The sequence below is a fragment of the Sminthopsis crassicaudata genome, chromosome 4 (genome assembly GCF_048593235.1).
Source record: "Sminthopsis crassicaudata isolate SCR6 chromosome 4, ASM4859323v1, whole genome shotgun sequence".
NCBI classification, from domain to species: Eukaryota; Metazoa; Chordata; class Mammalia; order Dasyuromorphia; family Dasyuridae; genus Sminthopsis; species Sminthopsis crassicaudata.
The window spans coordinates 296,361,598-296,387,669 of record NC_133620.1 but is presented as its reverse complement, the minus strand read 5'-3'; the positions used below and the strand labels follow the sequence as shown (position 1 = coordinate 296,387,669).

The 26,072-nt window shown below is 36.3% G+C and overlaps 1 protein-coding gene across 1 annotated transcript in view; it reads right to left on the bottom strand.

Annotated features, from left to right (window-relative positions):
- WRAP53 (WD repeat containing antisense to TP53) overlaps positions 1-26,072 on the bottom strand; it is a 37,106-nt gene that overhangs the window by 10,649 nt on the left and 385 nt on the right. The gene's annotated exons all lie outside the window — the stretch shown is intronic.

The window sequence follows — 26,072 nt, the reverse complement described above, 5'->3', positions numbered from 1 at the left end:
AAAAATTTTCTAGGACTCTGTGAAAGGAGGGAGATAGTGGAAGAATAATAATGATAACATCAAGTGAAGGATTATTTGTTGTTTTTTAATGATAAGAGAGACCTGTACATGTTTGTAGGCAATGGGAATTGAAAGTATTAACTCCTGATAACTCAAGATTGTGAGGTTGGAGGGGAAAATGATTTGAAGTGTCAAGTTATAGGAGATGGAAAGGATAAATGTAAAATATAAATAAATGGAAAGAGTAAATGTAAAGCTCCTGATAGCGTAATGTACTCTTCCTTAGAGATTCAATTTCTCTTTATCCATTGACTTCTTCCCTAAGTCAAAATATTTTGGGAGACACCCTGCTTCCCAGAGTTAAAAACCAGCAAGTAGGTTGTGCCCTGAGTTTAACATAATAACAATTTTTTGTGTTTCGGATGATTTCACCAACTGGCAAAATGTATTGCTTTGACTAGACTGAGGGGTTTATGATTTCATATTAATCAATATGTTTAGATTTGTTGGCTCCCCCTTTCACAGGGATCTGAGAGCCATTCATTAATCCTCTTGAAATGCTCACAACTCCTGTTTCTTGTACCTGCTAAGTGAACCAAACTAGGTACAACACTCCTTTTCCCATCAGGCTAACTGTTTCTGTAACCTGCTGTGAGATAATCATCCTGAAGATGAGTCTCATAGGACCCAGGAATGTCAGTATTGTCCATGCATGAGCTTGCAAAAGACCTAAGAATGATTATCTCACAATTCAGCCCACTTGTAGATTTATATTTTTATATATATATATATATATATATATATATATATAAAGCACTACCTTTGCCCCAGCATTTTAAGCTGTCCTACTTAGGAGGATTTTTGCGGCAAGTGTTTTCTTCATTCTGAAATTAATTAAACTTCTATTTGACCTGTGGCTCTTTAGGCTCTGAGAAGCTCTGGCCATTCAGAGAATCCTGGTCTGGTTGATACCTACTATCTATAAATATGTCCAAATCTCCCCTATCTTTAAGAAGCATTTACTTAATCCTATCAATCTCCTCAAAATATAATCCTATATTTTTCTTCTCCTTGAAAATAAAGCTCCTAAACAAGGGATAGGGGTGACAGGTATATGTTTTTTCTTTTTTTTGTAATATTTTGATAACCATATTTCAACATAATTGTAATCCTATATATTTTATGCACTTAAAAACATTATTTTGAGAAGGGATCCATGATACCAAAAAGGTTAAGAATCCAATCCCAGAAAAAAAGCTGTTATTGCTTCTTTTTTCAATCCTTTTATCAGAACTTAACTGGAAATGCTCTCTCCAAGATCACTATCTTAATTTCTTCTTACTATCTTGTGAAATTTAATTTCTTCTTTCTTCTTTCTTCTTCTTCTTCTTCTTCTTCTTCTTCTTCTTCTTCTTCTTCTTCTTCTTCTTCTTCTTCTTCTTCTTCTTCTTCTTCTTCTTCTTCTTCTTCCTTTTTTTGGCTGAGGCAATTGGGGTTGACTTGCTCAGGGTCACACCATATCACATTTAACACAGGAAGTGTTAAGTGTTTGATCTAGATTTGAACTCAAGTCCTCCTGACTTCAGAGCTGGTACTCTATCCACTGTGCCACCTAGCTACCCCAAAATTTAGTTTCTTAATTAATTTCTTAATCCTCATACTTCTTGACCTCATAGTAATTCACACTGTTGATCAGTTCCTTCTTTTAGATGATCTTTCCTCCTTCCTCAGTTTCCCTTATATGATCAATATTCACATTTCACCGTTCATATATGGGTATATCAGAGCTTTGTCCAGAATGCCACAGAACACTAGAGTTGTGGTGATGGTAGAAGAAGGTATGAGAGCAATTTGTGACACTCAAGGCACTGGACCACAACTAGATGGAGGTAGCTGAGAGAAGGGATTTCCACCAATCAGCATGCTAAGTGTACAAGTAAATTTTGGGACATTGAACTGATACTGCTTGCTATAGTTATCAGCAGATGTTGGGAGATGAGAACAAAAGCAAAGAGAAATAAAACAAACCAAAAATCAGGGTAGCTGACAGCAGAAGGTTTATTACCTGAATCAGTACAGAAGTTGGAGTTGTGCAAAGGAGTGTTGTTTCACATTGTGTTCATATATGTTAAATAAAGAAGCAGTTGGTACTACTCAAAATGTAATACAAAACACTAAATAGTCATGAAAACTTTATATGATGACTTTGAGCATAAGGGTCAAAAAAGACCTTTGAACTCCTAGGAAACTAGTTTTATTGACCAAATACACCTGTAGATGTTATCCAGGAGTGTGAAATTTGTGCCATATATATAAATGAAAACATTATCAACTCATTCTGCATGTAGGAGCACTTAAGTATCAGTTAGTCCTTGGAACGTGTCTGTATTAATTTTCTATCCTTGGAAGGAAATAGTGAAAATATGAGTCACATCTTGGTGGTGAGTGATCATTTTACAGGTATGCACATATCCCTTGAGAAAACCCCCCCAAAAAAACAAAAAAACAAAAACAAAAACAAAAACTAACCCTACCGTTACTAAAGAGGTTATAGGATAAGTACTTTTGAGTTTATGGGCTTTCTGCCAGGATTCACTCTGAACAAAATAGAGACTTTGAAAGCAAACTCCTCAAGGAAATATTCTCCTTAAAAGATATCAAGAAGTCTAAGACTTCTCTATACCAACCTCAAGGAGACACAAATAGCCAGAAAATTTTAACCATACACTTTTGAACATGTTAGGAATTTTGAAACCAGAACAAAATGTTCAGTGGAACCAACATGTCTCATTTCTAGTATATGCATATAATTCCACAAAGGAATTGTTCATGTTTGGGCAAGAACCATATCTGCCTATTGACTTGTGTTTTGCTACATCAGATGAAAAGGTGATGGCAACTATTCACATGGTATATCTCTCAGTTAAAGGAGAAGCTGAGAAATGTCTACCAACTATATACCACTTCAATTCAGAGAATCTGTGACAAATGTTTTGATGTTTTAATTTACATTTCTCTAATCAATAATGATTTAGAACATTTTTTTCATATGACGATAGCTGGCTTTAATTTCGTCATCTGAAAATTATCTATTCATATTTTTTGACCATTTATCATTTGGGAAATGACTTGTATTCTTATAAATTTGACATACTTCTTTATACATTTTAGAAATGATACCTTTATCAGACACAGTGGTTGTAAAGATTTTTTTCTAGATTTGTATTACCCTTTTAATTTTGTTTCTGTTGGTTTTGTTTATGCAAAACCTTTTTAATTTAATGTTATCAAAGTTGTCCATTTTGCCTTTCATAATGTTCTCTAGTTTTTCTTTGCTCATAAATTCCTCCCTTCTCCAAAGATCTGATTTGTTTATGGTATCAACCTTTATGTCCAAATCATGTGCCTGTTTTGACCTTCTTTTGGTATGGAATGTGAGATGCTGAGTTATGACGAATTTCTAACATTATTTTCCAGTTTTCCCAGCAATTTTTGTCAAATAGTGAGTTCTTGTCCTGAAACTGCAGTTTAGGGGTTCATTAAATATGAGATTACTATAGGTCTTAATTATGGTATGTTATGTATTTAACCTATTTCACTGATCCACCACTCTATTTCTGAGCCAGTACCAAATGGTTTTGATGACTGCTGCTTTATATTATAGTTTTGTGGTTGGTACTGTTAAGCCACTATCCTTTGTGATTTTTTTCATCAATTGCCTTGATAATTTTCTTCTTCTGAAGGAATTCTGTTATTATTTTTTCTAGTTCTATAAAGTAATTTTTGACAGTTTGATTGGTATGGTACTGAACAAGTAAACCAATTTAGATGGAATTGTGATTTTTATTATATTAGCTTGATCTGTCCATGAGCAATTGAGATTTTTGTAATTGTTTAAGTCTGACTTTATTTGTGTGAGAAGTGTTTTGTAATTGTGTTCATATGGTTCTTGAGTTTGTCTTAGCAGAGATCCTAAAGGAGGAAAAGGGACCACATGTGCAAAAATGTTTGTGGCAATACTGTGTGGTACGGAAATGGTGAGGGAACACCATTTAGTAAAAAAAGTAGTAAAAAAAGCTGGAGAGAGCTCTAGAGAAAAGCAAAGTTTATTGTACATTCTCCAGAGAAGGGCGTCCAGAGAAGGAGGAAGCACCTCCTGTGGGCAGGACAGCACCTTTAATCCCTAACGCAAAATGCCCCCTCCCACCACTGACCCTCATCCTGAGATTCTTACATTCTAAAGGCGAGATCTACCCATGAAATTGAACTTGACCAATAAGTACATAGTTGCCCATATTTGGATGAAATAGGGGAGATGATATCATAGGAGGGGAAGGCAATGCCCTTTGCTCGAACTTCAGAGTCCTTCAGGCCTACTCGAACTCTGAAGTAGATGAAGCCTTACTCGATTTTCACAACTGTGTTGAAAGATCTCACCTCATCTCATTCAATACTTTTTGTAGTGGCAAGAAACTGGAAACTAAGTAGATACCCATCAGTTGGAGAATGGCTGAATAAGTTATGGCATATGAATGTTATGGAATATTATTGTGCTATAAGAAACGATCAACAGGATGATTTCAGGCCTGGAGAGACTTACATACATAATTATACATGGCAACAAGATTATGTGATATATCTCCCTATAATTTCTAGGATCAAATATAAAATCCTCTGTTTGGAAATCAAAGCCATATCCAACCTGATATACTCCTATCTTTCTATATTGTTACAGATTACTTGCCCCCACATTTTCTGTGCTCTAGCAACACAGTGTAAGTTCTTTTAAAGGGGCAGCAGGTAAGAAATAGACTAGTTGATCAGTGGCATAGGTTAGGTTCACAGGGCAAGATAGTGAATAAAAATAGCAATCTAATCTTTGACAAACCCAAAGATCCCAAATTTTGGGATAAGAATTCATTATTTGACCAAAAACTGCTGGGAAAACTGGAAATTAGTATGGCAGAAACTAGGCATGGACCCACATTTAACACCACATACTAAGATTAGATCAAAATGGGTCCAAGATTTAGGCATAAAGAACGAAATCATAAATAAATTGGAGGAACATGGGATGGTTTACCTCTCAGACTTGTGGAGGAGGAAGGAGTTTGTGTCCAAGGGAGAACTAGAGACCATTATTGATCACAAAATAGAACATTTTGATTACACCAAATTAAAAAGTTTCTGCACAAACAAAACTAATGCAAACAAGATTAGAAGGGAAGTAACAAATTGGGAAAAAAATTTTACAGTTAAAGGTTCTGATAAAGGCCTCATCTCCAAAATATACAGAGAATTGACTTTAATTTATAAGAAATCAAGCCATTCTCCAATTGATAAATGGTCAAAGGATATGAACAGACAGTTTTCAGATGATGAAATTAAAACTATTTCCACTCATATGAAAGAGTGTTCCAAATCACTATTGATCAGAGAAATGCAAATTAAGACAACTCTGAGGTATCATTACACACCTGTCAGATTGGCTAAGATGACAGGAACAAATAACGATGAATGTTGGAGGGGCTGTGGGAAAACTGGGACACTGATGCATTGTTGGTGGAGTTGTGAAAGAATCCAACCATTCTGAAGAGCAATCTGGAATTATGCCCAAAAAGTTATCAAAATGTGCATACCCTTTGACCCAGCCATACTACTACTGGGCTTATACCCCAAGGAACTACTAAAGAAGGGAAAGGGACCTGTATGTGCCAAAATGTTTGTGGCAGCCCTTTTCATAGTGGCTAGAAGCTGGAAGATGAATGGATGTCCATCAATTGGAGAATGGTTGGGTAAACTATGGTATATGAATGTTATGGAATATTATTGTTCTATAAGAAATGACCAACAGGAGGAATACAGAGAGGTTTGGAGAGACTTAAATCAACTTATGCTAAGTGAAACGAGCAGAACCAGAAGATCATTATACACTTCAACAATGATACTGTACGAGGATGTATGCTGATGGAAGTGGATTTCTTCAACATAGAGAAGAGCTAATCTAATTCCAATTGATTAATGATGGACAGAACCAGCTACATCCAGAAAAGGAACACTGGGAAATGAATGTAAACTGTTATTTTTACCTTCTGAATCCAATTCTTCCTGTGCAACAAAAAATTCGGTTCTACACACATATATTGTATCTAGAATATACTGTAATATATTTAACATATATAAGACTGCTTGCCATCTGGGGGAGGGGGTTGGGGGAGGAAGGGAAAAAATCTGAATAGAAGTAAGTGCAAGGGATAATGTTGTAAAAAATTACCCATGCATATGTACTGTCAAAAAAATGTTATAATTATAAAATAAAATAAAAATAAATAAATAAAGGGTCAGCAGGGTGGCGCAGTGGATAGAGCACCAACCCTGAATTCAGGAGGACCTAGTTCAAATCTGGTCTCAGACACTTAACATGTATTAGCTGTGTGACCCTGGGCAAGTCACTTAACCCCAGCCTCAGGGGGGGAAAAAAAAAGTAAGTTCCTTTAAAAAGGTACTCCATCGAATTGACTCTAATTTATAAGAAATCAAGCCATTCTCCAATTGATAGTCAAAGAATATAAACAGACAATTTCTCAGATGAAATTGAAACTATTTCTAGCCATATGAAAAGATGCTCCAAGTCATTATTAATCAGAGAAATGCAAATTAAGACAACTCTGAGATATCACTACATACCTGTCAGATTGGCTAGAATGACAGGGAAAAATAATGCGGAATGTTGGAGGGAATGTGGGAAAACTGGGACACTGATACATTGTTGGTGGAATTGTGAATACATCCAGCCATTCTGAGAGCAATTTGGATCTATGCTCAAAAAGTTATCAAACTGTGCATAGCCTTTGACCCAGCAGTGCTACTACTGGGCTTATATCCCAAAGAGATCTTAAAGAAGGGAAAGGGACCTGTATGTGCAAGAATGTTTGTGGCAGCCCTCTTTGTAGTGGCCAGAAACTGGAAACTGAGTGGATGCCCATCAATTGGAGAATGGCTGAATAAATTGTGGTATATGAATATTATGGAATATTATTGCTCTGTAAGAAATGACCAGCAGGATGATTTCAGAAATGAGCAGGACCAAGAGATCATTATATACTTCAACAACAATACTATATGATGATCAATTCTGATGGATGTGGCCATCTTCAACAATGAGATGAACCAAATCAGTTCCAAAAGAGCAGTAATGAACTGAACCAACTACACCAGTGAAAGAATTCTGGGAGATGACTATGAACCACTACATAGAATTCCCAATCCCCCAATTTTTGTCTGCCTCATTTCTGATTTCCTTCACAGGCTAATTGTATACTATTTTAAGTCCGATTCTTTTTGTACTGCAAAATATCTGTTTGGACAGGTATACATATATTGTATTTAATTTATACTTTAACATATTTAACATGTATTGGTCAACCTGCCATCTGGGGGAGGGGGAAGGGGGAAGGAGGGGAAAAATTGGAACAAAAGGTTTGGCAATTGTCAATGCTATAAAATTACCCATGTATATATCTGGTAAATAAAAACTATAATTAGAAAAAAAAAAAAAAAAAAAGGTACTCCATCAAAGTTTATCTCTCAGATTTGTGAAGAAGGAAGGAATTTGTGGCCAAAAAAGAACTGGAGTACATTACAGAATACAAAATAGATAATTTTGATTATATTAAGTTAAAAAGGTTTTTACAAACAAAACCAATGCAAACAGGATTAGAAGGGAAGCAATAAACTGGGGTGGGAGGAGGAATTTACATTCAAGAGTTCTGATAAAGGCTTCTTTTCTAAAATATATAGAGAATTTTCTCAAATTTATAAGAATTCAAGCCATTCTCCAATTATAAATGGTCAAAGGATAGGAACGATTTTCAGATGAAGAAATTAAAACCCTTTCTAGTCATATGAAAAGGTGCTCTAAATCACTATTAATCAGAGAAAGCAAATTAAGACAACTCTGAGATACTACTACACACAGACTGGCTAAAATGATAGGAAAAAGGTAATGACAAATGTTGGAGGGGATGCGGGGTAAAAAATTGGGACACTAATATCTTGTTGGTGGAGTTGTGAACTGATTGGTTATATTCTGGAGAGCAATTTGGAACTATGTCCAAAGGGCTAGCAAACTGTGCATATCCTTTAATCCAGCAGTTTTTTAGTGGGTTTATATACCAAAGAGATCTTAAAAGAGGGAAAGGGACCCACATGTACAAAAATGTTTGTGGCAGGCCTTTTTGTAGTGGCAAGAAACTGAGTGGATGCCCATCAGTTGGAGAATGGCTGAATAAGTTGAAGTATTATGTTATGGAATATTATTATTCTATAAGAAATGATCAGCAGGATGATTTCAGAGAAGCCTGGAGAGATAATGAACTGATGCTAAGTGAAATGAGCAGAATCAGGAGATCATTATATATGGAAACAGCAAGATTATACAATGATCAATTCTAATGGACATGGCTCTCTTCAACAATGAGTGATTCAGGCCATTTCCAAAAATCTTGTGATGAAATAAGCAATCTACACCCAGAGAGAGGACGGTGGGAACTGAGTGTAGATCACAATATAGTATTTTCATTCTTTTTGTTGTTGTTTCCTTGCATTTTGTTTTCTTTCTCATTTTTCCACTTTTTATCTGATTTTTCTTGTGCAGCATGATATTTCTAGAAATATATATAGAAGATTGCACATATTTCATAGGAAAAAAAAAAAAGTTACTCCATCTCTTGACTAGGTTATCCCTCATCCCTAGAATGTTCTCCCTCCTCAACTCTACCTCCTGCTTTCCCTCAAGACCCAGCAAAAATCCCACTTACTATGGTCCCACCTTTCCTAATTTTTAATGCCTTCCCTCTATTGATTATTTCCAATTTTTTCTGTATATAACTTTTTTGTACAGTTGATTTCATGTTGTCTCTCCTGTTAGACTGCTGGGATTGTCATTTACTTTTCTTTCCCCAGCACTTAGCAGTGTCTGATACGTAGTAAAGTCTTAATATATGCTTGTTGGCTGTCAGTAGTTTAGATAATTTTTTCATGTATTAAAATTTTTTTCAATCATCAAAAGTTTACCTTTCCCTCTTCCCACCTCCTCCCTCCCCATATTGAGAAATTAGAACATTTTTCATATAATTTTTTGATGCTTTAGATTTCTTCCTTTTAAAACTGTCTATTAGTATCCCTTGACCATTTGTATATTGGGAAAAGGCTCGTGGTCTTTTGAATTTGAATTGTTTCCCACATATCTTGAATATGAGATCTTTTTTAAATTTTAAAATATTTTTATTTTCCCCAGTTACATGTAAAATAATTTTTTACATTTGTTTTTAAAATTTTGAGTTCCAGATTCTTCCCCTTCCTTCTCTCCTCCATTGGAAAGGCCCATATGAAGTTATATAAAACATTTCCATAAGTCATGTTGCACAATAAAACACAGATCTCATCCCCACCAAAAAAACAAACAAAAAAAAAAACACTCAAAAAAAATTTTTTAACGTATGCTTTAGACTGTATTCAGACACAATCAGTTCTTTCTCTGAGTATGGATAGCATTTTTCATCATTAAGTACTTCAGAGTTATCTTGGAGCACTGTATTGGTGAGAATAGCAAAGTCATTCACATCTGATCATACCACAATTTTGCTATATTACTATGTACATAGTACATTTCACTTTGCTTGAGCTCATGGAGGACTTTTTAAGTTTTTCTCATAGTATCCTGCTCATCATTTTTTATGGAACAATAATTTGAATATGAAATCTTGATCAGATAAACTTGCCTCAAAGATTGTCCCCAGTTAATTATTTTCCTTCTCATTTTAACTGAATTGGTTTTGGTTATGCAAAAACTTTTAAATTTTATATAATCAAAATGATAAACTTCCTCTCTGTCCCTTGTTCGGTTTTGAACTCTTCCCTTGGCCTTAAATCTGAAAGGTAATGTCTTCTTTGTTCTTTTTATTTGCTTATGATGTCATTTTTTATGTCTATAACATGGACTATATATATCATGAGAGATGCTGGTCTGTACCTATTTTTTTTTCTTTTTCTTTTCTCAATAGTATTTTATTTTTCCAAATACCTATAAAGATAGTTTTCAATATCATTTTTGTAAGACTTTGTGTTTCAAATTTTTCCCACCCCTAGCCAAGACACAAGCAATCTCATATAGGTTAAACATGTGTAATCCTTTTAAACATATTTCCATATTTGTCATATTGCACAAGAAAAATCAATCTGTACAATATAAAATATTTAAGAGTCTACCTCCCAAGACAAAGCCAGGAACCATATGAATACAATTACAAAACACTTTTCACACAGTTAGATCTAAACAATTTTGGAAAATATCAATTGCTTACAGATAAGCTAAGCTAACATAATAAAAGTGACAATTCTACCTAAATTAATCTATTTATTCAGTGCCCCACCAATCAAATTGCCACAAAACCACTTTCTAGAATTAGAAAAAAATAATAACAAAATTCATATGGAAAAACAAAAGATCAAGAATATCAAGGGAATTAATGAAAAAATGCAAAGGAAGGTAGCCTAGCCATACCAGATCTAAAATTATAATGTAAAGCAGCAGTCATCAAAACCATTTGATACTGGCTAAGAAATAGAGATCAGTGGGATAGGTTAGAAATGCAAAACACAAATCAATAACTACTCAATGAAATGACCAACAGGAGAAATACAGAGAGGCTTGGAGAGACTTACATCAACTGATGCTGAGTGAAACGAGCAGAACCAGAAGATCATTATACACTTCAACAACGATACTGTACGAGGATGTATGCTGATGGAAGTGGATTTCTTCAACATAGAGAAGAGCTAATCCAATTCCAATTGATTAATGATAGAACCAGCTACATCCAGAAAAGGAACACTGGGAAATGAATGTAAACTGTTATTTTTACCTTCTGAATCCAATTCTTCCTGTGCAACAAAAAATTCGGTTCTACACACATATATTGTATCTAGAATATACTGTAATATATTTAACATATATAAGACTGCTTGCCATCTGGGGGAGGGGGTTGGGGGAGGAAGGGAAAAAATCTGAATAGAAGTACGTGCAAGGGATAATGTTGTAAAAAATTACCCATGCATATGTAATGTCAAAAAAAAATGTTATAATTATAAAATAAAATTAAAATTAAAAAAAATATTAAAAAAAAATAAAATAACTACTCAATGACTAGTAATCTAATATAATTATATTTTTTGACAGTACATATGCATGTAATGTTTTACAACATTATCCCTTGCATTCACTTCTGTTCCAAATTTTCCCCTCCCCTTCCACCCCCCTCTCCTATATATATATGTGTATGTGTGTGTGTGTGTGTGTGTGTGTGTGTGTGTGTGCAGAACCAAATTTCTTGTTGTACAGGAAGAATTGGATTCAGAAGGTAAAGATAACCTGGGAAGAAAAACAAAAATGCAAACAGTTTACACTAATTTCCCAGTGTTCCTTTTCTGGATGCAGCTGATTCTGTCCATCATTGATCAATTGGAACTGAATTAGATTTTCTCTTTGTTGAAGATATCCACTTCCATCAGAATACATCCTCATACAGTATTGTTGTTGAAATGTATAATGATCTCCTGGTTCTGCTCATTTCATTCATCATCAGTTCATGTAAGTCTCTCCAAACCTCTCTATATTCATCCTGCTGGTCATTTCTTACAGAACAATAATATTCCATAACCTTCATATACCATAATTTACTTACTCAACCATTCTCCAATTGATGGCATCCATTAATTTTCCAGTTTCTAGCCACTACAAAAAGGGCTGCCACAAACATTTTGGCATATACAGGACCCTTTCCCTTATCTAGTATTTCTTTGGGATATAAGCCCAGTAGTAGTATGGCTGGGTCAAAGGGTATGCACAGTTTGATAATTTTTGGGGCATAATTCCAGATTGCTCTCCAGAATGGTTGGATTCTTTCACAATTCCACCAACAATGCCTCAGTGTCCCAGTTTTCTCACATCCCCTCCAACATCATTATTTGTTCCTGTCATCTTAGCCAATCTGACAGGTATGTAGTGGTATCTCAGAGTTGTCTTAATTTGCATTTCTCTGATCAATAGTGATTTGGAACACTCTTTCATATGAGTGGAAATAGTTTCAATTTCATCATCTGAAAATTGTCTGTTCATATCCTTTGACCATTTATCAATTGGAGAATGGCTTGATTTCTTATAAATCAGAGTCAGTTCTCTATATATATTGGAAATGAGATCTTTATCAGAACCTTTAACTGTAAAAATGTTTTCCCACTTTGTTATTTCCCTTCTAATCTTGTTTGCATTCGTTTTGTTTGTACAAAATTTAATTTGATGTAATCAAAATTTTCTATTTTGTGATCAATAATGATCTCTAGTTCTTCTTTGGTCACAAATTCCTTCCTCCTCCACAAGTCTGAGAGGTAAACTATCCTATGTTCCTCTAATTTATTTATGATCTCGTTCTTTATCCCTAAGTCATGGACCCATTTTGATCTTATCATGGTATGTAGTGTTAAGTATGGGTCCATGTCTAATTTCTAGCATTTTCACTCTTTTTGGTGTTTGTTTGCATTTTATTTTCTTTCTCATTTTAAAAAACTTTTTGATTTTATTTTTCTTGTGCAGCAAGATAACTGTATAAATATTTATGCATATATTGGATTTAACATATATTTTTACCATGTTTAACATATATTGGATTGCTTGCCATCTGGAGAAGGGGGTGGAGGGAAGGAGGAGAAAATTTGGAACACAAGGTTTTGCATAGGTTAATGTTGAAAAATTGTCCATGCATATGTTTTGAAATTTAAAAAGCTTTAATTTAAAAAAAAAGAAAGAAAGAAATACTGCACATTGTGTTCTAAATAAATAAATGATAGATTGCTCGGCCATTTCAGAAGAATAACTCTGGATTCTGCTTGTGAGAAAACCCCAATATGCCCAGGTTTCATCATAGCAATAATGTACTTTTTTAATTCTCTCAAACTAATCTTCCACCTATGAAGCTTGAAAACTTGCCCCTATTCACTCATGGCCCTTTCAATACTTCCCATTCTACATGTCAGTCAAGAAGCATGCATTTTTTGTTTGCCAAAGCTCTAGGAATACAAAATTGGTACAAATATTATTTATTTCCAATTTTTAATCAAGGATAAGCAGCTGTTGCCCCAGATCATGGCTTTTAGATCCCCTTAGCCTTATATATATATCTTCTGGATCTCTTCCATTTTGCTCTGTTGTTTCTGTTATCAATTTCTTTTTTTCAAGTGGCTGCCATCATTATTCTTCTGATCTTTTCTCCAGTTGAGTTCATCTGCATCAAATCAGGGCCTCCTCAGGCATAGAAATGCCTCCTCTAAGCAAGACTACTGCATCTCCTTAGGGTTTTAAGTTTAGCTCTGAGCAGGTGAAGGTTCTCTTTCTAATATTAACAAGGTTACAAGCCCCCAGCATTTTATTTCCCACCATGGTTATCAATTGATATTAATCAGTCAGCACATCTTAATCAGCTTTTAGAAAGGAATATTGACTTAGATGGTATAGTTGATAGTTGTAACAAGCATTCCTACCAATAATTTATGATGTATTCTTTCTCTCCAGAATTTACAGAATCCACAGGAAAGTGAGCTCAAGCATATAGAGTACATGTAACTCATAGATCATAACAAGAGGTAATTCATAGTTCCTGGAAATACTTTTGTTGTTGACCTCAACATGTTACCCTTAGTTATGGTGTTGGTGACCATGGACTCAATTATCATTTCCAAACAGATGATTCACAGTGATATATCAGGGGCCTTTCTTCAAGGTGAGAGGCTTCAGTCCACCAGGGCAAGGAAATGTGGGACAAGATAATTTATTGTCCCTTAATCTCATCAGCTGATTGACTCTGAAAAAATTGCTACTACGGGAATTCTTGAATCTTTTTCTGCTCCAAACTAATGCACCCCAATAGTACCGACTCTCCCCATATTCCCAGAAGACAACTTTCATCTCTGGATCTGGGTCTCAGAGCTAGGACCAAGCTGTCACATATGAAGCAGCAGCTAGGAGTGAGTGCAGTGGCTGCCTGCTTCCAGAAGTCAGTATGATCAACAATGTGTAGTTTTCTGCTTCTTTCATTCTTTTTATAATCATAGGAATTCTTTTTGAGGGCAAAAGAAATAAAAGCAGAATAGAAATAGAAGAGGGATTTGAAAATTCTGTATACCAGCATGTGCAGCCCTTTTGGCCTCTCTTCCCATCAGCATTTCCAAAAAAATCACCTAATTCAGGATGAATACTGTAAGGAAAAGAACTGTAAAGGAAAAGTGAATCAAAAAGGGAAAAGCCTTAAATATTATTTATAATTGTGATTAATAATTGTGATTCACTGCTGGACTCAGGGCCTGTGGTGCAATACATTCTCCCTCTGTAATCAGGGACCTCTTTTGGAAATGCACCCACTGGATGGGTCCAGTCTTACAGTAGATAGCCTGACTACAAAGAAGTGGTGTCCAACTCCTTTTCTTGCATTTTTTGGCCACTTTTGGCCCTATCCTAACACACACCAACCCCCCAGGCAAAGTTTGCCTATAGCTTATGACTAAAATCATGTTTAGGCCTCCTTCCAAAAGAGAACTGAATTACACTATGAATCACGTATGGGACAAGTACTTATTTCCTGCACATAAAAAAAAAAAAAAAAAATACTAAACACAAAATACTCAAAAACCATGGCCCATGGTACTTTCATTCCCCACATCTCACTATCCTCTTTCTCTTTCTTGGATGATGCTGACTTGCTCACCCTACTCTCAACTATTCAATTAAGGGCAGCCAAGGCAGCTAAAACTCACTTTGAAAGTCTTGGGAGTAACCAACCCATAACTGTAGTTTTGGAGCTCCCACCATTATTATGCTTCCTGTTTATATAAAATCAATTATAATGACACCATAAAATCTTAAACAAAATATTTACAGGAATAATCAAAATATAATAGTTCATTCATAAAACTGTGAATTCCCCCTCTAATGAATCCTCTCTCTCTGGGGAAGAAAATGGTTCCAAATTTATATAAACACTTATAACAAAATATATCAGTAGGGAAACCTATATGCCTGGGGCAACTCAGTACTCTGGACTACAGGCCTTGATGTCCTGGATCTCTCTAGAAAATAGTATACATCACACATGTTTGCTCATCTTCTGGTCTATTATACTTTGCTACTAGAAAAAAATGTTTCTGCTAGTCACAGGCTGCTCTTTCAGTTAGCTCTTTCAGTAAAGTAATAGCATTATATTGTTATAGAGCAGTTAGGTAATGAGTACAATGAACAGAGTGCTGGATCTGGAGTCAGAAAGGCTCATATTCCCGAGTTCTAATCTGGCTTCCAACACTTATTAGTTGTGCAGCCCAGGACAAGTCACTTAACCTTGGTTGGTTCCGTTTAAATTGTAAAATCTATAAAACAAGCTAAAGAAAACAATAACAACAACAACAACAACTGTAAAACTGTAAAACAAGCTGAAGAAAAAAAAAAAGCAAAACACTTCAGTATCTCTGCCAAGAAGAATTGGACATAACTGAAAATGGCAAAATATCAATAAACATCATACTTTTTCAGTAAAACAACCCTGAAGCTTGTCTATAGTTTTCTAAGTCTGCTCTTTTAGCTATGAGTGAAAGTACTGCTAAACTATTTCAGTGACAAGCAGTTCTTTTACGGCTGTCAATTTCAAATCCCAGCTAAGACTCCTCGATCTGAGGAATTTCCCTTTCATAAACTGTGAAAGCTGCTAAAGAACAGTACAAACAAGCTCAGTTAGCCCTTAATAGAATAAGATTTTGTTTTCTCCAACCAGCTATTTGAAGCTACAGAGCTCTCTTCCCATATTTTGATGGGAACCCAGAGCAGTTTGCTGTCATATCTTTTTTCAGCTCTCAAGCTGCAGATGGGGCTAAAGAGCCAGATAAATAAGCTCAGGCAGCTCTTTATAAGCCTTTTCCATCTCCAGTCGGCTCAAAGCAGAAAATTTTTCCAGTCAGCTCTCAGTACTAACTGAAGTTCACCTGAAGTTTTTAACTTTTGGATTTCCTCCACTTAGCTCTGCTATCTCCATCATCAGGTGTGTGAGTGTAAATCTTCAGTGTTTCCCCTTTGGTTATCATCTCTCAGGCTGTGACATTTCTTTAAAGTACTTTTTGGAATTTTGTTGCTCAAATATATCCATGGCCTCAATGTCTGGGTTGAAGCCTGTTTACCTGGTTCCTCTTGCCACAGGAGTTTCAGGCTGGTCCTTTACTCAACTGTTCTTAGCAACTTTTTTTCCAGGGTCATTAGATCTGCCTTGGGGCTTTTTCTTTCCATAGGATTTGGGGCTACCTTCTTTCTGGACTCTGTCAAGAACCTTTCTCCCTTTTCCATTACTGAGGGATTTACACCTTCCCCCTCCTAACCCAGGTAGTGTTGGGACGTCTTCCATTTGCTGCAGAGTTGCTTTGCACAGAGCAACTTCCACCTGCCTTTCTACAACTTTCAGACAATTTTTCCTAGATTGAATGGCAAAGTCAATCCACCCTTTCCTTTTTTCTATCTGTTGCATTTTCAAAGCTCCAAAAGGGTATTTGTCATGGAGTTGGACTCTTTTACATCCTTTCATCCTTCCTTTACATCACCATCCCCGGCTTCTAATTATCCTTCTAGGCTGACTACATATTACTTCCCCTTGTGTGTTTTAAATTCCAGACAAAATGGCCTACTACCTGGTGAGTAGTTGTGCTCATAAATAGAGTGCAGGGTCTGGAGTCAGGAAGACCTGAGTTCAAATCTAACTGCAGACATTTACTAGCTTTGTGACAAGTCATTTCACCTTCCCTCTGTCCTCAGTTTTCTCAATTTTAAAATGAGGATAATAGCACTTACATTGAAGGTTGCTTTGAGTCTAGGGTAAAGTAATATTTATAAAAAGCATCTTAGCACATTGCCTGGCACATAGTAGGCACTATATAAATGTTTATTGACTTGTTTACTTACTCTTCCCAACACATAGTATTCCATATCCCAACCTTATATATTTATATAAATCACATCTTCTCTTTTCTCCTCAAGTCTTGAATGTTTTCTCACTTCTGCTTCTTGGAATCCCTAAAAGACCCAACTTAAATGATGCTTTCCACAAGAGGCCTTACCTGATCCCTCCAGTTTTTATCTCCACCCCCCCCCAATTACTATGTAATTATTTTATTATGCAGGATTTCCTCTAATGGAACATAACTCCTTTGAGGGCAGGGATTACCTCTTATTTGACTTTCCATCATCATTGTTTAACATAGTACCTAGAGCTTAATAGATGCAGGCTGAATTGAAATGAGATAATATCGAGGAAGGTTTTAAGTTGTGGAAAAGACAGAAAAAGATCCCAGCCAATGGTCTGTATTTTCTCATTAAAGGAAAATTTTTAGAGAAAACGGGATATAAGGGGATTATATATAAGGGGATTAAGCAGAGTTTAAAATCTTGATTGTAGAAGGTTCATCCATCAGGAAAGAAAAGAATTATCAGATTACATAAAAATCTCTGCTGACAAAGAAGGTCACCATCCATGTAACTAAGAGGAGGTGTTTGGCAAAACATAGCAAGATTGAAGAAGATAGCAAGGAATTCAAGGGAAGAAGTCAATGTACAACCAACTTTATAGGGTTAAGACTAAAGGGTGAAAAAAATAAGGCTATAACATACACAGAACTTGAAGGAACAGAAAGGACTGAAAAGGCTAGAGGTTTCATTGGGGATGAAGAATAAATTTAGGATTCAAGAGGGAAAGATGGTAGAGGTCAGTAAATTTCAAGTTCTCCAGATGTATGTCATATGTTGACACCAGTAAATTGGGGAGCTCTAAAGAAAGACTGGGGCAAAGTTTAGTATGATATGACTCTAAAAAGCAAAATTGTCTAGGAAAAAAAATAGTAATTATGTTATTACAAAAGAGGTGTAAAGGAAGAATAGACACAGGCATTTTGGGGGAAGAAAGGCTTATAGTTCTGGAAACCTATTCACAATAGAAATGGGTTAAATAGACAACATATGAAGGATATGTTGAAGGATATGTTGTGCCACGGTTCTCTTAATGTCCTGACCCAGTTTCCCTAATTGTCCTATTCAGTTACTCTGCCTCAGGTTATAATCATTCCCTCTTAATGTTAGCATAAAGGTCTTATATCTTAGACCTTAGGCTATAGTCATTCCCTCTTAATATTTGATGGGATAAAGGTTTATCCATTTTAGACATCATTAGAATATCAGGAGCCTATCCAGTACCTCCCATTATGTTGTCCTAGGGGGAAGGTCTCCGACTTGGGCCAGAGTGGCTGAATCTGGAGTGGATCTGAATTCTTGGCCTCAAGAGGCCAGGTCCCCCTGGATTTTTTTTTTCCCCAGAGCCTCTGGGAAAGAGAATACTTTCCAGCTACAACAGGCTGATGATGGACAACCCCATTTCAGCCACAGGAGAGTAAATATGTATGGGTACCTTTGGGGGTACCACCTGTTCTGTTTATATAAGAGCTGTATAAGACCTTATACCTATTCTGTCCTGAATGCTAGCATCTGAATTCCCAGAATTACGAAATGCTGACAAGCATAAATTCTGGGAGTAGGGTCTTCTGGATGCAGGGAACCCTACCTGGGTGTCTAAGACATATCTGTGTGCTACTTGGCACAACTCTGGGCATTCCAGAGTATAAATCTGGGTGTCTTTTTTTTAAGACACTATCTGGCTAAAAAAAAACAACAGCAACAACAAAAAGCTCCATTTGGATATTGGGAGGGCAGACTGGAGCTGACAACCTCCCTCAGGGCTATTCTTTCCAGATAAGTCCCTGGTCTGTGTTAAATGTTTTGACTGCTGCCCAGTCTATATGTGTTCTGTGTTCTATGTGATTTGTCTATTTTGTTAATTTTAAGAGCTCTGTTAAGTTTAAGAACAATGATCAAATTTGGAAATTGGTTATTTCAATACTGAACTCCAACTGGAGAAAACATTTGATTAGGAATTTTAGGATGATTTTAAATTGTGAAAAAAAAAAATTAGGGTTGCCTATGCAGGCTAGATTTAATTATCTTTAAGTATAAGATCTTAAGAAAACAATAGCTTGTTAAAGAAATTCTGTTAACTTGCCTGAAAGGGGTCATGTGACTCTAATTAGGTAAAGTATGTAGCAAAAAGGATCTGACTTCTGAAGGCTTCAACTCTGGCCAAGTTGGAGCTTAGGAGAAGTCCATTGGGAATAATGGCCACGTGGGGCCAGAGGGAGAGAAAGACAAACTATGCTGTTTCATTATTTGAAACATGATAGGAAAAGCAGTTTTATATTATTGGGAATTTAAAGCTGTATTTAGTTCGGTTCAGAGTTTGTTATCTATATTACAACATTGTAAGTTATGCTTTAAATCCAACTCTGCTGGACATGTGGGTTTTATGGAATCTCCCCCCTCCCCCCACTAATTTCTGCTACTTTAAAGATTGGGTGGGGTAGGGATTTTTTGTCTTCAAAGGTGAAGATTTAAACTCACCTCCCACTGCTCTCTGCTAGGTAAGGTCTGGAGCATCCAGCATTATCCTCTCTTTATCTCACTCACCTATTTCCCTAATGAGACTTTATGTCTGTCAGGATTTCTCAACTAAAAACTTTACTTCTCTGCTAGGACTCCTTGGATACTTTCCTCCCTTGTTGGTGATGCAGGGTTGTGGTCCCTTTAAGAAACTAGTCCTTTCAGATTGAGTTATTCCTTTCTGATTCCCAACTCCTCCTAGCTGATACATTATCAATTCAAGAAGCTAGACCTTTGATTCACAAATCCTGGTCAAAAGCACCTCTTTGAATTCCAGTTGGAGATTCGGGCTCTCCCAGTCCCCATGGGATCTGAGCCAACTTGGGCTGTCCCAGCCCCCATTCTAATGATCTGCTCAGGTTTCCCAACTCCCACCAAGCAAATTCTACCTCTGATGAAACCCAGTGAGGAGCCAGCTTGGGACTCCACTCACAGCCCCTTTAGTTAAATCTCTCATTATAAAAGAGCCAAGCTAGAGTCCTCTCTTAGCAGAGGATCGAAACATGTCAGCTTTACACCTGGCATCAAGGACTCTCTGCCCACCGGAATGATATTTCCGGTGCCCTCTTATCTCTACCTTCACCTTTTATTAACTAGACTTTAACTTTACTTCCAAACCCATAATAAACCTCTTTTATCAATCTAGGTTTTCTGGCCTGTAAATTCCTTACAGGGGACTCTTGCACTGCTACTAAACTTCATTTAATTCCGTATCCTTGCACTGAATCCCCAGGGAAGTTCTGACTCCCTGTACCCCGAACCTGCCATTAGACCTCAAACCCTAATTTCATTTAGGTAACCCAATTGTAGACCTCATCATTGGAACTTTGCCTCTAAGGAATTCAGCCCTTCTGTTCTTGCATAGTAAAGGCTAACTTTCCAATGACAATAATAAACCTCTTTTATCAGTCTAGCTTTTTTGGGTTCTTAAATTCCTTTACAAAGAATCTCGGTGCTGCCAGAAGGGGGATTCCCAAAAGTCCCAACCCATGCGCTGAATCCCAAGTGTGTGTAAGGGAGCCTAACCTCTCCATTTGGTTCCCTAAACCCTAAACCTGCCACTAAACCATATAACTTCCTGACCACCAGAACCCTAATCTCATTTTGGTTCCCATAATCTAATCTTATCATTTGGTTCCCTGACAACCCTAAATTCATCATATTTTGGTTCTCGGGACCCTAAACCTAAACCTCATCAATCTATTTCTGTGAGAAATGTTTTGTAATTGTATCATATAGTTATTGGGTTTGTCTTGACAGGTCTCAAGTATTTTGTCTACTGTATTTTTATTTTGTACTTTATTTTTATTTTGTCTACTGTAATTTTAAATGGAATTTCTTTTTCTATCTCTTGCTGATGGGCTTTGTCAGTAATATATAGAATGCTGATGATTTGTGTGGGCTTATTTTATATCCTGTAACTTTGCTAAAGCTGTTAATTGTTTTGGTAATTTTTTTTTTTTTTAAACAACTCTGAGGTACCACCTCACATCTCTCAGATTGGCAAAGATGACAGGAAAACACAATAATAAATGTTGGAAAATATGTGGAAAACCCCCCCAGATGGAACACTAATGTATTATTGGTGGAGTTGTGAGATGAACCAATCATTCTGGAGAGCAATCTGAAAGTTCAACCAAACAGCTATAAAACTGTGCATAACCTTGACCCAGCAATGACTGGATTTATATTCCATGGAAATCATAGCAGAGGGAAAAGGACCCACATGTACAAAAAATATTTATAGCAGCTTTTTGTAGTGGTAAAGAATTGGAAAACAAGTGGATGCCCATCAATTAGGGAATGGTTGAATAAATTGTGGTATATGAACATAAGGAATATTATTGTTGTATTAAAAAAAGATGAACAAGATGATTTTAGAAAGGCCTGGAAAGATTTACATGAATTGAAGTTGAGTAAAACAAATAGCACCAGGGAATACATCGCACACTATAACATCAAGAATGTATGATGAACTATGAAAGATTTGTTTCTTCTCAGTGGTTCAATGGTCCAAAGCAATCTCAATAGACTATGAACAGAAAAATGCCATCTGCATTCAGAAAAAAGAACTAAGGAAACAATGTAAATCAACACATGCTATGTTCCCTTTTTTTTTTTTTTTTTTAAATCTCTCCCATGGTTTTTCCCTTTTGCTCTAATTTTTCTCTCCCAACATTATTCATAAAGTAATCTGTATTAAAAATAAATAAATTTACTAGAAGAAAAAAAAAGACAGGAAGCAGCCCAGAAACCCTAAGCTATCTGACGGTAATCCAATGGGATAAAAAGGAGGTTCATACCAGACAGAAGGATGGGGAATCCATTAGGGAGCTGGAAGTGACTAGGCTTGCTCTCTAAAACATTAGGAGTACTGATAGCAGCTACAGGATCAGTGGTTAAGATCTCAAAGAAGCAGAATCAGTTCTCCAGGACGAGGAGATAGAGCTATTCTGATGCTCTGGGGCCGACTTCCCATTGATAGCAGCTGGTCTTTGGTTGTTGTTGAGGAGGTGATTACTCCCCAAATGATGGCTGTAGAGTAATCTGAGGGGCCCTGCTATTCCCAAGACCCTACTACCATTATTTGAGAAGCAATCACTGTAAAAAAAAAAAAAAAAAAGCCCATCTTCCTCCAGGTCTTCATGACCTCATAGCACATCAGTTAATATAATGCCAGAGAAACTGAGGCAAGATAGAGATTAGAGTTTTTAATAATTTATTTGAACAAATTGGGAGTTAAGAAAGTATCTGGCTAGATACAGAAAGTCTGGACTCTCCCTTTTCGAGGTTACACATTGACAATCTATAACCTCTGAGTTATATCAGTCTTAATGAACCAGAGGGCAGGTGGGTTTGCAGCTTAAGGGGATTGAGGCAGAACAATTTAGAGAAACTGAGTTGGGGCAATAAGAGAACATTGACTGTTATAAAGTTATCAGTTATAAAAGATACTGGAGTGGTTTGCCATTTCCTCCCCCATTGGATTAAGGCAAACAGAAGTTAAATGATTTGCCTGAGGTTGAATTGCTAGTTAAGTGTCTGAGAGGCCAGAGCTGAACACGGTCTTCTTGACTCCAGATCCAGCTTTCCATACATTAAGCCACTTACCTGCCTTACTGCCTCAAAAACCACAACTACTGAAAATCCAGGAAAGAAAGTATTTGGTTTTGTCAAATAGTTTGTAACCCAGGTTTTCAAGCCTAGAATGTTTGCATAAGACTCTCATTGATGAAAAGAACATATTCTACTCCTATATGGAGCGTATGTGTGCTGCCCAAATAAATCATGTGCATGGCCTTACAGTTTAGCTAAATGCAGCATGGAAACTATCTCTAGAACCTTGTCCTCTCTCCTCTAAAACATTCTGATTTTTGTCCTGCAGAGGAGAAGGAAGAGGAGCCAAGAGGTTGGCCTTGATATTCTCCTCTGAGAGAAGTACCAGACTAGAATTATATCTTTCTGCTCTCCTAAATACTGCTAGTCTATGGGAAAGATTTTTTAAAAGGCTCAAGTTGATGAGGGATGAGGGTACCAATGATGAAGAGATTAGGTAGAAATGAGTGGAGTTCCTTCTCTCCAAAGCTCTGAATTCTGAGCCAACCAATTCGCTTTAAATCTAGAGGCTATGGTTAAAAAAAAAAAAAAAAAAAAAAAAAGCTTTATTGTTAAAGAAATATCAAGAGGGATTCTCTCGGTGGACAAATTCTCAAGGAAGAAGTGGACATTTTTTTTGTGATTTTACATAATTTTGCAGGGCTCACTCAGGTCATACAGAGTTCACTCTTGTCAAAACCACTTTCCTGGTCATTCTTTCTAAAAGAGAAGAAGATACCACAAGTTTATGTCCAAAGTCTTGATTTTTTCCTTACCAAATGCAAGCGCTATTAAAAAAAAAAAAAAATTTTTTTTGCTTTTCTTTGTATCCTCTTCCTTTAGTATGGATAAAAGGAAGTGATTAATCCCCATTCCTTATCTTAAAAAATGAAGGGGTTGAACTCCAAAAAAAAATTTTTTTTTGCTTTTCTTTGTATCCTCTTCCTTTAGTATGGATAAAAGGAAGTGATTAATCCCCATTCCTTATCTTAAAAAATGAAGGGGTTGAACTCCAAAATTCTTCAACTGTAAATATATGCTATTACTAGATGGCCTCCCATCCACTATTTTTTTTTTTAAGCTTTTTATTTTCTTTTTTACTGGGGCAATTGGGGTTAAGTGAGTTGCCTAGAGTTACACAACCAGGAAGTATTAAGTGTCTGAGTTCAAATTTGAACTCAGGTCCTCCTGACTTCAGGGCTGGTACTCTATCCACGACACCAAAAAACTTATTTTCAAAATACATGCATAGATAGTTTTCAATATTCACTCTTTTTTTAAATCTGTATTTTATTTTATTTTTTAATTAATTTTATAATTATAATTTTTTGATAGTACATATGCATGAGTAATTTTTCCTTACATTATCCCTTGTATTTTTTCAAATTTTCCCCTCCCTCCTTCTACTCCCTCCCTTGATGACAGGCAATCCCATACATATTAAATGTGTTACAGTATAACCTAGATACAATATATGTGTGTAAAACCAAATTTCTTGTTGCACGGTAAGAATTCAGCATTCACTCTTGCAAAGTCTTATGTTCCAAATTTTTTCTTCCTTCTCCCATCACTTCCCCTAGACAACAAATAATCCATTATATGTTAAACATGTGCAATTCTTCTATACATATTTCTACAATTACCTTTTTTTTGTCTTTCAGCCATAAGTTTATTTTTTATTTTTTTTATTAAAACTTTTTATTTTGAAAATATATGCATAGAAAATTTCCACCATTCAGAGGATCTGAGTTCAAATTTTACCTCAGACACTTAACACTTCTAGCTATGTGATCCTGAAAAAGTCATTTAACCCCAATTGCCTCAGAAAAAAAAAAAAAAAAGGTAAAAATACTATGTGATCCACGCTCAATTCTTACAGTTAGCTCTCTGTAGGTGCAGATGACTCTCTGAATCACAAGTCCATTGACATCCACTATCTTTTAAGGCAACTCATTCAATATTTAAAGATTTCAAATTAATAGGGTTTTTTTCCTTATATTGAGCTGAAACCTATCTTTTAAGTCTTTGCTTCTGGCTTTCTCCTCCCAAAGACAACATTACAAGTCTGAGTGGTGGTGTGGTACACTGCAACTTTATTGTTCCAATTCAATTCAATCGGACCAAATGTATCTAAATACATTTGCAAGACTCTGTGGGATAGAAAAAAAAAATGTTAAAGTCCCTATCGAGAAGCTTATGTTCTACTGGAAGGAGAGGAAGCACATATACATAAATAATTATATAAAAATATATGCAACAGAATAAAGGACAGACTTCAGTGCAAGTGGAAGGAGAACTAAATCTATGGACACAGGTTATGAATTCAAATCAGTAATAACCTTGAGCAAACCACTTAATTTCCCTAAAGCCTTTTTCTTCCAGTAAAAGGGTCATAAGAATAGTCCCTACCTCCCAGAGGTGTGGATCAAAAGGGTGTACGTGCTAGCACCTGGCATACAATAAACTCTTATGTAAATGTTAGCTGCTACAGATGAGGTTCCCTCTCAGGGAACCAAAATGAGGTTAGGGTCCCTGGTGGTCAGGGAGTTAAATGATGAGGTCTAGTGGCAGGTTTGGGATTCAGGGAACCAAATGGACAGATTCGGCTCCCCTACACCTCCTTGGGATTTGGCGCAAGGATAGGGAGTTTGGGGAGCAAAAAAAATTTACAGACCCGAAAACCTAAATTGATAAAAGAGGTTTGTTATTGGCATTGGGAAGTAAGGTTAGAAATCCTGAGAGAGAGGCATAAAGTCTCCTTAGGGAAATATGTGAGGATAAAGAGCGGGCAGCGCTGGAAGGGAATATTATCCAGTGGGCAGAGGCCTCCTTGGCATAGCATAGCTGGCACGTCAGGACCTCTGCAAAGAAATGAGCTTTTAATTGCCATTTTTATAAGGAGGTCTTTGGCTGCAAAAGAAGCCGGCTCCCCCTTCAAATGAAGCGGTGGCTGCAACTGAATTGACTAAAAGATCTTTAATTGAATGGGATTGGAGTTCTTTGCTGGGGACTGAACCTACCCCACCTAGATAACAGAATGTAGCTGTTTGTCTTGTTTCCCTCAGGCGGCACTCACTGAGGCAGAGTTGAAGGAGATTTTCTCCTTTGAGGAGTTTTCGAGTTCGGGGTCCCTTCTTCACTGTGATTATTGTTAATTATTATTATAAGGTTGTTCTAAGTAGAATTACAATTCAAGATACAAAATAAAATATATGGGGCTTGGAGTCTAAATTGAATAGATCGCCATACAGATCGCTTGACCTGTCCAAATCTACTCCCTCACCCGGAAAAGAAAGGAATTGAACTGGACCCGGAGCCTCTGAAGTCCTCTCCAGCTCCGGGAGGAACAAATGAA